The sequence below is a fragment of the Perca fluviatilis genome, chromosome 8 (assembly GCF_010015445.1).
Source record: "Perca fluviatilis chromosome 8, GENO_Pfluv_1.0, whole genome shotgun sequence".
Taxonomy (NCBI): Eukaryota; Metazoa; Chordata; class Actinopteri; order Perciformes; family Percidae; genus Perca; species Perca fluviatilis.
Window position 1 is genome coordinate 24804176 of NC_053119.1, and position 14459 is coordinate 24818634.

The window sequence follows — 14459 nt, forward strand, 5'->3', positions numbered from 1 at the left end:
TTAGTATTACCAAGTAATGTTAAGGTTGAAGTTATTCTTGAGAATATTCTAGACAGTATTTATCATTGTTTTGGATTGTTGGAATAATAATAAACATTTGCATAAAGCAAGCTTTATTTGTCTGCTCTCATGTTGATAAGAGCATAAAAAACTTGAAAAATTCCATTTAGAACAGAAAATAAATGTGTGATTAATTTGCGATTAATTGTGAGTACATATTTTTTTAATAGACTGACAGCCCTAGCAAAATCATTAACCATAAATTATAGTTGTGCTTGATAATTGATCATATGTAATTTGCTTTCCCACTTGTTACTCTTAGTCAACAGTTTAATACTTAATAATAACAAACGTATCAATGCTACTCTACTGTATGTGTATGCTAGCTAAGATATGATGTCTATATTTCTCAGCCCTACACTACTAAACCCTGTATTTAATGTCGTATTCATAAGCATATGTGGCATTGAGCTTAGAACATGGCAAATTACATTGGACCTCAGCTGCACTGAAAAGGGGAGGGCTTCCCCCACAGTATGTCATAGTGTAATCCTCCATTTTAACACACTCCCTCAAGCTTTCTTTATTTGTCCTCAGTATTGTTCTCTTCTTGCAACTTGAGGTTATTCAAAGACATAAACTGTGGGTAATGTCTGAGATGTGGTCTATTCTGCAAATGCCATTGAGCATTATAGAAACTGCAACCAAAAATGCTAGCTTTCTGCAAGCGAGCCTTCATTATGCCAGACACTTCCTTGATTGGGTTGAGAGAAAGAGAGAAGGCTTCCCAATCCTGCTAAGCTGAACGACAGCCAAAGACACAGTTAGAGAAAGTGGGACTGCAATGTCACACATGACAGCAGGTTAGTAGGCATCTGGCAAGTGGACATGAACTTGCTGTCTGAGTTCACAAGCAGGTCTGACACACCAAAAGCCACATCAACCACAATTGGTACACAGGACGTTTGGAGCACACAGCACTCTTCTTGGCCTGTTACCCATTTTCAAGGTGAGGAAGGCATTAAACTAAATGGGTGATACATTTCACAATCAAATAAAATGGATAATGATGTGCCTGTAGCAAGTTAAATTCTTGCATCTATAGGAATTGGTAATGGTGATAAGGTGGAAGATCTTTCTTAAACATTTTCTTCCACGGAAAGAGGGCTGAGCATACATGCATGAATACTCTATTGCTCTATATAGTAGTTCTACTTGTTAATGCCCAATACAGCAGTCTTTAACAGTCCTGTGTTTGGAAAAGTCAATGGAAATACAGTTCATGAACAATTTCCTTCCACTTCAGAAATTCATGCTGAACTTTTTCATTGAAGCATAGAAAACAATACAGTTCTTATTAGCATGGTCCAGCATTGCTCCATCAAATTATTTGGATTAGGGTCCACTTTACAGAGACTGTAATCACGATGCAGCTGATCCTTTGATGTTGGAACAAATGAGTACAAAAATGGCAGAACGGTCTTATGAAGATTTGTTCCCTTATTTTACCACAGAGAAAACTAGATCCTAAGTCAGTCTTTTCCCTCACAATGATGAAATCCTCTATTGTCACATTAAATGAGACGTCTGGAGCATCCTAGCTTTTTTGGGTGAAGAGAAAAACCTCCTCTACACTTTCCCTGTATGCCCAACCATCCATTGAAGTTTATTTGCATTTTTGACATTTATGGGTGTGCTTCCTACACTTGCAGTATAATTTATATGACTTAAACAGCTCATTTACAGATTGATAGCTGCCATTCTTAACAGGCAATAATGAATGCCTCATCACTGCAAAAAAGTTACTCTGCTGGATCTGACTTAATGCTAAAGACTCCGCAGAGTCACTTTCATTCTTCATTACAATCTAATTTGTCTTTGAAAGACAGAAGCCAGCGTAACACTTAGGGTTGGGCATCGTTCAAAATCTTTCGATCCAGTGCCAATTTCAATACCTCAGTTTCAATGCCGGTTCCTTAACGATACTTTTTTTCAATACCATATGTTTTAAAATCCATTTCAACATCAACAAAAATACATTAAACACAAAACTTTTATTTTCCACCATAATTGTGAATTAAAACAGTTATCAAAATTAAAAAAGAATTCTGGTAACACTGCTCACTCAGAGTAACATTAATAAAACTTGGATTTGGATAGGGGTGCACAAGTCAGATACTCAGGATTGGTATCAATCCGAACTTGGCATAAATTAACAAAAAAAGAGAAACCTTTTTGCCACAACATTAACATACTATAAATAATAAATAAATACAAATGGCAAAAAAAACAAATGACATTGTGTACAGGGTAATATTGAATTAATTAAAATGCAAAGGAATGTAAACAACAAAGACTTTTAGTGCAAACTGCACAATGACACAAACCTTAAACAATAAACTTGGTGACTGCCCTGTTGTCAACATTGAACTAATGGAGAACTAACATTAAGTGCAAAGGAATGTAATTGAATTGTCTTGTTGCTGAAAGGTGCTGTAGAAATAAAGTTGCCTTGCCTTACAACCTCAGCCTGTCGGTCAGTCACCGAGCATAGAAACCACTGTTGTGCCTGCTTGTCTCAGAGGAAGTGTAATCTCAACAGCACCGCGATCGCTTTTGCCTCGCCAGTAATATTATATAGCAGCAAACGCTGTCTGTGTGAAGTTTTGAAAAAATGTAACCACGCTTGAAACCACTTTATCGGTATTGCCGTGACTCACTGTGACTTCAACAAAACTGCAGAGCCGACGTGGTTTGCTCGAGTTTACTTCGTCCGCACCTCTGCGCGCGCACGTGTGTGTGTGTGTCGGAGCTCCGCTCTCTGTCAATATGCAGAGAGGACAGATAAGCTTGTGCTTATGCGCTCTCAGGTACCGAAATTTGGTACAGTTTGATTTAAAGTGAATCGGTCCTCGCTAGTACCGATATAGTTCGGTTCAGCACCCAACCCTACTGGTGTTCTAGGAAACACAATTTTGCCATTAAGGTTCATCTTTCAAAACTCAACACCGAAATGAAACAAAAATAAGAATTCCAAATAGGGAAAAGTCCCATTGAAAGTCCAGAGAAGGTTGAAGTGTGTGGTTCATTGTTTTCAATACACACAGCGATAAGGAACTGGTGAGGCAGCGGTTCCTAACTTATACATCCCCACAATCAGGACGTGCCACTCATTTGTCCTTCTAAAGACCTTGTCCTTTCTTATCAGTCAACCAGTCGTGTCCATTGTGATCTTGTCCTGACTACGATAAGAAGAACATGTATCTCTTCTGCCTCCATACTGAAGTGGTTTAGCCTTCTTAGCCGTAAGGGACACCTCACATTCATATAACCTTTTTTAACTACAAAACTCCACATTCCAATTCAAGCATCGCAAAAAAAGCAGCACAGCAGAATTGTGCCTTAGAGCAGAGAAATATGCAATATGATGGCCAGGACATGATAGGGCCTTTATAGAATAAAGAAACACGTGGAGATGAAGCTAATGAATACAGAAAGAATCTGACTCTCTTTTATGCTCCGATTAGTGTTATGCAAATTCAGAGCACACCGGTGGGGGGAGGAAGAGGAAGGATTGCGTGCCAGTGACTGTAGGGGTCCCACCTGTTTCATCAGACACAGAAGACCCTTTTAACCTGTCCACAATGCCCTAAAAAACGCACACACATACACACACACACATACACACACACATCTCCCAAAGGGCTTTGTCATCCTCTGCGAAAAAAACAGCTCATTCTGGATTTGCTTTTGAAACGGATGATTTAACATAGACCACCTGGTTTCAAGTCTGTTTTCCTCATCTCTTTTTCAACCTAATGTGACGCATAGAAAGCCGATTACCCTACAACACTTGTCTGCTGATCAGATGCTGATTTGAATCAACACACACCTTTTATATCAGTGGCATTGGGGAAAGGGGAAGCCAACATCACAGAAACAAGACTGCAATAGCTGTAACTGCTTTTCAGGAACACAAAAGGATAAATTGAAGAAGAGCTGTACACAGTGATCAACCTTTATTCCCTACACCTATGCACACATCCACATTAACATACAAACTCTATCGTTCTCACACACACACACACTCTCTCTGCACCATGCAATCCCACATAGAAAAGGCATTCCTCACAACTCATAAATATTACAATAAGCTGGATCTGGGTCATTAATATGACACAGTCGTTACACTGGAGCCCAATTAGCAGTCAACATAGAGCCTGGAATGTTCCCCTGTTACTATACATAATAACTATATCACTGCAACAGACTCCTAAGCAGCGAAGGATCAAACCACACAATCACATACAAGAAATATCAAGGACTTGACTAGATGAGGAGGTCGCAGCTGCTTGAGAATATTCACTCAACAGCATTTAAAAATAGTACACCTGATCAACTGACTTTTACTGCATGAAATTCTCTACTCTAAACAAACTAAATATTATATAATGTTGTTATTCCTAATCGAGGACAGCAACAACGGCATGATCCCTCAATGACTTTCCACATACACACATTGGCAAGAAAGAATTCAAGGCCAAGCTGGAGGCATCACTGCTGGGAATTTAACTCTGGTCTCTGCTATGTGGATGAGTGTTTGGCTGCTGTTCCACGTATGTGTCCAACATGAATTCTTAAAGCATTCGCTAACATACAACTTGTTTCAAGACTTTTGTAGGATCAAGGGTGATATGTCTTGGATGCTAGTGTAGCAAAATAAATCATTTCTACTGGAAACTATTTGACCTAATCCTACCTCACTGGCAGATTCTTGGAAAACAAGGCTTTTGGAACTCAATAAAAGACAAAAAGACTTATTAAGACAGATATTTTGCAGTGATAGCTTTGTAGTGGATTTTCAACAAACATGTCTCCTCCAAAATCCAACCCAAAGAAAGATTGTTATCAAGACAAGGACGATGCATTTATTTGAATTCAGTCAGCTAGTATTGCAGTCATCACTATAATCATATTGTACACACAAAACAGGATTTTAAATGTTGATATACTGTAATATTATCCTACTGGCTTAGATCAGTTTTGTAGTGCATACATTTGACACAATGTACCTATATATATGTTTCCATTGAAACTTATCTGCCAATTGTTAAACAATGTCAATATATTCACTTAAAGGAAATGAAATGACAATGCCTTGAATGTTGTGTGACTAGTTTCTCTCCTCAGTGACAGACGGGCTGCAGTCAAATGCTGAGGAGTCTGGCATGGGCTGCAGGAGGCTAGCCATTGGACTGCAAACACACACACACACACACACACACACACACACACACACACACACACACACACACACACATTTCCCTCTTCCCTCAAGCATTCCTATCAAGCATTATTGGCTCTACCCCTCTACTGCCTCTCTTGACTTCTTATTTCTATCAATTTAATTTTGTTGTTTTTAATTGTGAGAAATATTACCTGCTGTAATACAGATTAAAATTTTCATTGTTTGAGCACCTACCGAGTTGCTGTTGTGTGAAAATGTGTTCATTTTACTTAATGTAATTATGTTTGTTTGTTTTGTTTGTATTCATAATGGCCTTTATTGCAGCCGTATTATGAGCTGAGTACATTTTAAGGACCAAGAAGTCATGACATTAAAACTTTAGAATTGTCATTAACATGAAAATAAAGCTTTTTGGGGGGTGTTTTTCCATCTTGATCCTTGACAAGTTGCCTGTTTGGAAACAAGTGTAAGACTTTCATTATAGGAGGTGGCATCTGCTCAGAATTAATTCTTGTCGTGTATGCAGGAGGCTACCCATTAACCAGGCTTGCATGAGCACCTTCAATTCAGCCAGGCCTTTCTGCAGCTAGTGTTTCAAAGCTCAAAGCATTTCATTTCTCTCTCACACATGCAGTAGAGGAGCGGACTGACAGCCCCTGTCACAAGGCCTTGACCTGAGCAGTGAAACAGACTGGTACCTCAGCAGACTCCATAGAGACAAATTGGATTAAATCAAGTGTAAGTCTATCCTTGTCAGATCAAAAATATCATAGTAGGGCAGGCTTGCCTACATGCAGGTGCTAGGATGAGTGACACATTAAGGTCAGAGACTAACAGTGTTAAGTAGCGAGAAAAAATACACAAAGATACCAACACTGACACAGATACACACATTCATCATGTACTGTATGTATGCGCATGCGCTCATCAGTGAAAACAGATACGTAACTGTGAGCACTGAGAATAAAGTCTGTCCTGAAATTGGAGCACTCTGTATGGTTTTTGTGGGTGGTAAATATTTAACAGCAAGGTGTTTTTACTTGTGATTTAGCACACGGGTGTGTCTTTATAGGTGTGAAAATCCGTGGTTATGGACAAAGTTTTTTTTACCCCCCCTCAGAATGATCAAAGATACAATGTCTGTATAGGTCAACAGTCTGAGAATGTGTGACTGCTAGCTGGGTGTGACTACGCTTTGTTGTATTGTAGGGCTTTGACTGATGACCAGATTCCTGCCGTGATGCTGAGCTGAGCTACCATCTTATAGCCAGCCTGATTGGGTTCATGAGTTAAAAAGCAGATATGGGAGACAGACGGCAGAGCTCGACCCAGATGTCCAGATCCCAGACACTCATTCTGCACCCCTGGGTCTGCAGAAGGCACCGGTTTACAGTAGGAGGGCATACGCATGTGCTTTTAAACACAACACACACACACACACCCACACACACACACACTACAGATGCAAAAATCTACATTAAAAATCTTCATTTTGAGCTCTCTGTTTTTGAAAATTGTCTTCTATTCCTAACTCTCCAGACAACACTGCACAGCTTTTGATTATGCGACATTTGATGTACACTTGGCTGTCGAGAGAACATTATCACAACGTGCGTACAGTACTGTGATAATCAAAACCAAATTCACCTACACAATCATATAGGCCAAATGTACCATTTCAATTATCATGTTAATCTTGACATAAAGGCGATTTAATTCAATTGTGTACCCATCTATAAATATTTCTCTTTCTCTTCATTACTTCATCAAAGTAGAATTTAGAATGCATTTGAAAACATTATACACCCACAGGGAAGTGATATTTCTCTTAACCAAGGAATGAGCAGCTCCCTGTTCAATAGTCACAGCATATTGAGACAAATATACTCTTGCTGGTGTTAGTGCAGCCCAGCTCAGGGTCAAACCCTGATGAAGGCTACTGAAATGCATTGGCTTTTAAAAGTACAGCTTTTGTTAAGTGTTCTCAAAGGGGAGCTAAATTTTTCACCCTTGAGTACAACCTACCTGTATTTTTATGATTTCACCTGAGGAAACTGTTGTGAAAATAAAGTGGATCCTAGTGAAACGCTATTCCTGCTTTGTTGGAGAGCAAAGTACAACATCTTTGCAACTACCCCTGCAGATACAGCTAGCAATTTGTTATAGACAAAACACTGTATGAAGGAAATGCTTGCTCTCCACTGGGATAAGCCCATCAGCTCTAACAGGTCAACTATCCATTACAGCCACAGGGCTTTTTCTTTTCATCTCAAAAACAACACTGCAAGTTAAAAGGTAAGCAGTACATCCTCTTGCACGCACATACGCTATACTTGCTTGGGTCTACTATAACACAGCTTTTGTCTTCAATAACACCTTTCAGACTAAGAAAATGACTAACTTGGTTGACAGGATACAGGCTGCATGTGAAGAAAATTCACATAAAAGAACCTAGATCCTAGAACCAGAAGAAGCATCATTTGCAGTAGACTAGTCTGTGTATTTTAAATCCAGTTTTAAATCCAGATTATGTACTGGTTTTGTCACTGAAGGCTGGTGTCCACTGACAACCTCTAGCCTTTAGCTAGCAGCTCATAAGCTACTGGGGATGCTAGTCATGGCTGTTGCTATGCAACCACTAAAAACCTGTTTGAAGGGCATCTCTCCATTTCAATTTTTTTTAACTTTGACTGTTTAGAGCACAGAGAACCGTGCACGCTCAGCTTACTCTAAATTCCACTATCAACAACAGAAAATTGAGAAGACGGTACCTGAGAGTAAGAGGTCTCCTTTCCTGCCCTGCCCTGACTTCAATTTTCTTTTTTATTATCCTTTGCTGTTTTTCTTAGGAGGACTTAAATATCTTACCTCCATAAGGCACAATCTGGGAAAATAAAGGTGGGCAGTATGAGATAGTCTGCCTTCTTTCCCAGCCCATTTAACCTTTTAATGTAGCAGCAGGAATGAATGTGGTGGCCAGGGCCAGTATCACTTTAAACAGATGCTTCCCAGGTGCCCTGAAGGCAGGATGAATGGCTCCTCTGTGGTGCATATGTACGTGTGTGTGTGTGTGTGTGTGTGTGTGTGTGTGTGTGTGTGTGTGTGTGTGTGTGTGTGTGTGTGTGTGTGTGTGTGTGTGTGTGTGTGTGTGAATGTGTGTTTGTGTGTAAGAGAAAATGCGTTTGTGAGTATTTTCAAGCTGTAATTAATGGAGCCGTCATATACTGTATGTCCTACCTCGGGTGCTGTCACTCTCATTTTAGCACCATGTGACATTCCAGTGAGGTCGAGAAAAGAGAGACTGGCAGCCGAGAGGAAGGTGACGATTACTAAGGCAAAAAAGCCACAATCATCACAACTGGCAAGGTGGGTGATGTAAAGCAAGTAGTGGGTAACGATGCACCCTGAATTCAGGTCAGTGCTCTTAGCTGAATTTTACGAAGGAAGCGAGGAAACAGGGAGATAGTGATGGAGTTGGAAGAATTCCTTTTCATCCCTGAGTCACAGCAGCAAAACGATATTTTAAGCTGTAATGTTTCAAAATAGCAAAAAGCACAAGCAAACACCTCACAATGTTGCCAATCTATATTCCATTTAATCCAATTCTGTTCCCACTATAAGAGTGGCAGTGGAGAGAAAGCAGGCGAAACAAACGGAGCAATGCTCCCTGGCCTCTAGAATGACAGAATGGCACTTTTATGATGTCTCCCAGATTATTCCCTGAGATGGATGGGCTGAGCTGGAACACCAATTGATTAATCCATCGACTGGCGGAATGTGCTGCGGCCGTCCCCCTGCTCAGCTGTTCTTTCCCTGGACAGAGCATTCAGCCAGACATGCTGGAGAGGATGACTAATGAGCGGGACTACTGCAGATACCGTTCATGTCTGTCTGTGCCCAAGATGCTTGCTCGGGTCTGGTTAATAGAGTAAATTATATTATACAAGCGTGAACAACGTACAGCCTCAGGTTCAGATGATCATCCACAGTGGTATAGGAGGATGGAAACAACTCCCTTTTTCCTCAATAAAGGGGATGCTATTGTGGCAGTGAGCTTTGCAGTGGCAAATTGCTACAGTGTTTACAGCCAACCAATCTGACCACAACACTCTCTTCAAAGCAGTGCATGTGTCATCTACCAGCAGCACAGCTGAAAAGAAACTGAGGTGGGTTTGTATCACATTCACAATAGCTGCCTGTGATGCAGACTTGCAAGAGCGTGTCAGTGACCATCAAGTTGGAGCTTACTCACTGCTGGCATTTGATGACAGCATCTTCCAAAGGATGATTCCTTTAGGGTGAATATCTTCCCCGCCTACCTTTGAAAATATGCATGATTTTTCACCACGAGACAGACCTTGTGTATAAAGGCAGCAATCATCAGCGATGATGCACTTTGCAAAAGCTTCAACTCACATCACTACTACTTCTGCCCTAAAGTCCCTGTTTTTCCAAGGACTAATTTGCAATAATCACGTGGGTTGTCATAAACTGGGTGCAGGGTATATAATATTAGGACACATCTTTATTGTTTTGCTAAATCTATATGACTTTGTCAGTGAGCTAGATATAAAACTAAGTGCTTAAACCTGGTGTCACTGCACATATTCAAGGGATTTGAATTACAGCATCCTTGGTAATAAGGACACATTCATGTGTACATTAACCTTTGCTAATTACTATAGAAATATGCTCTGCTGGCTATTGCAGGATGGTAAATGCAGCAAACTGAATATTTGAATGTGGTTCATGAACAAACTTACAATATGTATCATATTTAATGCCATTATATTGTTTAGGCTCTGAATTTGGTATTTGTGATCCATTATGAGGATGATGTCAGCTTCATCTTTGAATAAAAGCTTTTTTCACCTCCAGCATTAGGTCTTCCAGCTCCTATCTGGCCTTCCACTTCAGACCCCCTGCATTGCACTACTGGTCTCCAACACAATAGGCAAGGGAGTAGATAACGGATCATTGTAACTGTTCCCTTTCTCGTTGAATGAAACCCCCTGAGAGATTTTATACCCAGAGAAGATGAAAAATGTAGGGGTAGCTCCATTATTGATACAAGTCCCCGGCAGTGAAAGAAATGAATGCTAATGGTGTCCTAAGCCAGGCTTTACAGAGATTAATCCGATTTGAGAAATGAACATTTTATTATATGGCACAAAGTGCTGGCCCTGATCTGAACTGAGTCACAGGCTGAGGACGGGAAAAAATTACAAAAGGAGTGTGGAAAGGGAACATGGGTATCCAGTCTGTCGTTGTGCAAGACCCTGGCACCTCATTGCAGAAGTGCCCTTTTACAACTGACATGTTTATAAATTTTCTGACCGGGCTGCTTGGAATGATTTTCAATAGATAATTTAGACAACAATGGCTGGATAAATTGGACATAAAACAGATATTCATAGGGAGCAATATTATCAGCTGAGGACTGGCTTTGTGTGAGCAGCAGGAAGTCCCTCTCGGTCCCTCTGCTTCTCCTGTGCTAAAGCTATTTCCCACTGCTTAGAAGGACTAATAGGAACACACTGTGGATACAGCTGTTGTCACTCTAGCATAGTGAAATAAAACAAACACTGAACTGTAGTTAGCCAGTGAATCGGTCTGTTTTAAAGTAAGTTGCTTCTTATGTTGGCTAGAGCTTTATATAGCCTATGACATCCCAAACCTACAGCCCACATCCATCCCCAAGGAAATGTCCACAGGGATGAGAGGGTTTGAAGCGTGTTAAATGGGGAGGAGGAATAGTCTTTCTACTTATTACTATGAATCACTCTGCACCAGTTGCCAACAAACAACTGCAATCTTGGGAATATGTAGGGAGGATTTATCATGCTAAAGCCTCTGACGGAGCAAAAACATCAAATCAGAAGTCTAATTTGTCTCCCCAAGGTGATGTCACTCCATCATTGGAAGGTCTTTTCTTTCAGTGGGTGAATAATGTCCGCCATGTTTCTCACTTTCACAGGTGAGAGATGCAATTCATTCTTTGTCTGAGGAGTGACAGCAACCTCTATTTATGCTTTTACCACCAACACTGGTTTATCACCAACATGACAGACATCTATTTTTAAAGCTCACCTTCTGCTGAGTTCAAAAGCACTGATGTGAAAATTTTAACATGTGTTTGTACTAACCTTTCTTCAGGGGAATACTCATCCTAAAATACTCGTAATCTTTAATTCAGAGAAGCAGGTGAGGGGAGATACTAGATAGATAGATAGATAGATAGATAGATAGATAGATAGATAGATAGATAGATAGTCAGACAGGCAGACAGGCAGACAGACAGACAGACAGACAGACAGACAGACGACAGATGGACAGATAGATAGATAGATAGATAGATAGATAGATAGATAGATAGATAGATAGATAGATAGATAGATAGACAGACATGCTCTATAATTTAACTTATAAAATTGTGTTTTGCAATGCAATTCCATACAACTGCAACTCACATTTTGGCTTATCCTATATAACAAACATAAACCCTTAAATGTGTAATCTGTTGCTTCGTTGCATACTAGGAAATTATTATATTCAGCAGACTACTTGCTCAGATTTTCGAGCCATGAACTACAACAGTCATGCCTTTTCCAGCTGAGCAGAGGCAGAGCGAAGATGGCAGATTTTAATTTCAGCACCACGTAAGAAGGACAGCTCCCTCCCAGGCTTCCACAGAGGCAGCGAACAAGCGCCTTCTGTGTAAACCATGCGAAGAAAAAGAAGCTGAAAAAAGCACCAGTTTAACGATTTAGACATTAGTCAGAGATTTCAGAGATGCAACCCTTGAATTTTAAATTCCAATACTGAATGTTTTATAGCCCATATACCATAAATTATTCCTCAAAGGTCACTATAGCATAAAAATACCCGTGCTAAATATGGCAGATTTCCAGATACTGAATGTAGGTTGAGAGCATGCAGGTATAGACTGGATGGATGGATAGGTAGGTGGATGGATTGTGCATATTCAATTTGTTATAAAAAAAAAAATGAAAAGAAGAACCACGCGCATTTACTTCTCTTGATGTTACAAATACTTGACTAGCTCTGTTTTTGTAGAAAAGCTAAACTCGATCTTGTTTCACTGTTAATGACATCTAGGCTCGACACTCGCGCACTCCAAGGGCGCGCACTAAAACGCAAGTAGACCCACGCGAGCGCGCGCATCTGTTCTTTATCTTCCAAATCAGAGCATGATTAGAGATCTTTTAGTTAGAGGCCACAATATCAATGAGGGTTAAGCCTTGGGAATGATGTGCCCTGATTTAGTTCATAGAACTGTAGATATGAAGAAAAACTAACACATTTGGACATCCAACAGGAAATACAGGCTTAGGGGTAGTTATAGGGACGAATGAGGCAGTCAACATCTTTCTTTACACCAGAAACACTAACTTACTTGTTCACGAAGACGCCGAGGTCTGCAGGGTGTCTGCTTTAGACGGAGAACGGTCCCTCTCCCGCTCTCTCCCCAAAAACTGCATCGATAAAACATCCGCAATTCTCAGGCGATTTGGCCGAATCCGTGGTGATGTTTTCTTGTCAGACACATTGTGCTCCCACTCTCAAAACGACGTGGTATGTAATCCACACATTAGTCTGAATGAACATGCTATTAACTCTCACAGTGATGATAATGCATCCGATATTTCCTATTTTTGTTCAGGACGCACATAACACCATTGTTGGAACTACTCTCCCGATGTAAAGCGATGTCCACGGTGATCCCAGGTTTTCTCCAAATGACGAGTTAGGTGAAATTGAAGTCACACTGTTTTTATTTTCTCTCAGATCTAAACTAAATGTTAAGAAAGTAACCTCTCCACAACATGTAGAGCACGGAGAACCTCATGTGGTCAATTCCCAGTTAGATAAATCCTGACATTTGATGTATGACAGACCATCATCCATACATTGAGGGGCAGAGGTGGGATTATTTTAAACGTCCCGCTCGCTGTAACTTTTCTTCAAGTCCGTATTACAGTCATCAACCCTGCTGCATCTGATTAGATTTCACCTCACAACCCAGTGCGGACTTCAAGATGCTTATTTCTATTTTCCCTCCTGGTTATGTCGATGAAAGAAGTCCCGCAGTTCAGTGAGTGAATAGGTATCCTATGTATTGGAGAATTGATAAAGTTGTCGAGAATACACAATATCTCTCTCGTCTCTTCAGGGTTGCTCCGTTCTCCATTTTCGAGAGGAATAATGCGTTAATCTGGGATGCAACACCGAAAGAAAAAAATCCAGCAGGTATCCTCAAGAAGCCTTTAAGCCCACATCAGAAATGCAGGTAGCGGCTTCAAGAGTGAGGAGACTTAGTTGTACACCAAAGGCTCAATTCTTACATGTTGTCCGCGCCGAGCCTTCATTCACCCTGTCTGGACGGGAGTTATAGTTCACCGAAGGCAGTCATCACTTCCATCTATGCATTTCGGCAATTCAAGCCTCGCCTATCCATTGATGTGACACACACGGGGGTAAGGAATTACAAAGGGCTTATTATCCACAGAGTGCTGCTCGTCCAAGCCCCGTCTTCTTTTCTGCTCACTGCAGTGTGTTTTAAGCTGCTTCAGATGTGATCACAAATTACCCCGTTCCAAAACGCGCACGCAGGCTGCATCCATCGGTGCGCTTTACAATACCTCAGTGCGCTAGGCATTTACGTACACAAATAAAACGCACGGCGCAGCAACACGGATGGACACTGAATTGATAAATGCACGAGGGGGGCATCATGTAGGTTACCTCCCACTGACAAGCTGTTCTCTCCAAGGTAGAATGTTCGGCGCTGCCGTCAGCCGCAGGACTGTAGCGGTGAGGGCAGGGAATATCGTTTCCCCTTTCTTTCACTCTTCATATCTCTCCGTTATAACTTCTAGGGTTCCTAAATGTCTCCACTGCATGCAGCCAATGACAAGCATTGATTAATTGATTCTTGACCTTTATCTTTCTCATTCATTGGTCAGTTTTAATAGGGGCAAGCCCATTCAAATTTTAGTTTAAGCGCGCAGTCGCGCACCCTTTGGCGTGTGTGTGTGTGTGTGTGTGGCGTGTGTGTGCGCGCGTGTGTGTGTGTGCGCGCGCGTTACAGAGAGAGACAGAGAGGGAGGAAGAGGTTTGGATAGACAGGGGAGACAGAAAGAAAGCCAGAGAGAGAGAGAGAGAGAGAGAGAGAGAGAGAGAGAGAGAG

The 14459-nt window shown here is 40.9% G+C and overlaps 1 protein-coding gene across 3 annotated transcripts in view; it reads right to left on the bottom strand.

Moving 5' to 3' along the window:
- The window catches only part of LOC120564736 (leucine-rich repeat-containing protein 4C-like), a 129388-nt gene that overhangs the window by 38760 nt on the left and 76169 nt on the right, over window positions 1-14459 (bottom strand). Inside the window, exon 1 of one of the 3 annotated variants that reach the window (XM_039809944.1) lies at window positions 12666-14284. The exons of the other annotated variants lie outside the window; for them this stretch is intronic. The gene's annotated coding sequence lies outside the window, so the exon portion shown is untranslated. Of the gene's footprint in view, window positions 1-12665; window positions 14285-14459 lie in introns of those variants that run through there. 3 annotated transcript variants of the gene reach the window in all.